We start from the raw sequence: 899 nt of genomic DNA, 5'->3' as shown, positions 1-899 counted from the left end.
TATGCCAAGGGTTCACTGATAGAAACCATAGTATTTGACTTCTCTAGTGTAAGGACATGGAATATAGTCTGGTCTCTGCAAATTGTTTTAGAAACTGGCCTTAGATCTCACTCTTTTCACCCTAGGACTTCTTGGGTTACTAATTCCTCAGAAAGAACACTGTCATTGCAATTTCCTTTGGAAAGTTTCTCTGCCAGGTGCCAGTTTCATTGTCAGGATTCCTACGCTACCCCCCCACCCCCAACACACACACACTGCTATCCAACTCCTGCCCAATAAGCTTAGGAGGCACGGAAGGGCAGAATTAATACCACTGACTCTTCTTATCTCTTGTCTGGGCAGTCAAGAACGTTTCTTTTCTATGTCTGTGTCCACAGTCTCAGAAATGACCAGTTTCAGTTTGATAAATAATTTGTCCTAAGGCGATAATGGGGGAATCATGGATTAATTTGTTATCCCTTTGAAAGAAAAAGGAATGGATTTAAAGAACTGGTGGAACTGGCTTCCTGACACTTTGCACAGGCATTTTAAATGTGTAGGTATGTCCCACATTATTCCTAATACTGGGGAGTACTACTGATATGATTAATGTGGGGACTCCGGGCCTCACTCGGGGGCAACAACAGTAAATTGTGAACACATTGGCATGAATCTTATAAAGATAATTTCCTAATTATTTAATCTCTATCTCGAATTGGTTCATCATAAAGCATTTGTAAGACCTGGCATGGACTAACATTTTCCTTCATAAAGAGTATTGGGGCTGCACATTTTCATGAAGTATCTTAACGTAGGGGTATGGGGGAAGGTAGGATCTTATCCCTTATAGGTAGTCCAGTTACAAAAGGAAGAAAGGAAGTATGGATAAGATCGCCAGATTTAGAATCAATATATACAGG

This window comes from Orycteropus afer, unplaced genomic scaffold (assembly GCF_000298275.1).
Source record: "Orycteropus afer afer isolate SDZICR_OR568_19922 unplaced genomic scaffold, OryAfe1.0 scaffold00275, whole genome shotgun sequence".
NCBI lineage: Eukaryota > Metazoa > Chordata > Mammalia > Tubulidentata > Orycteropodidae > Orycteropus > Orycteropus afer.
This window is presented reverse-complemented; position numbering follows the sequence as displayed.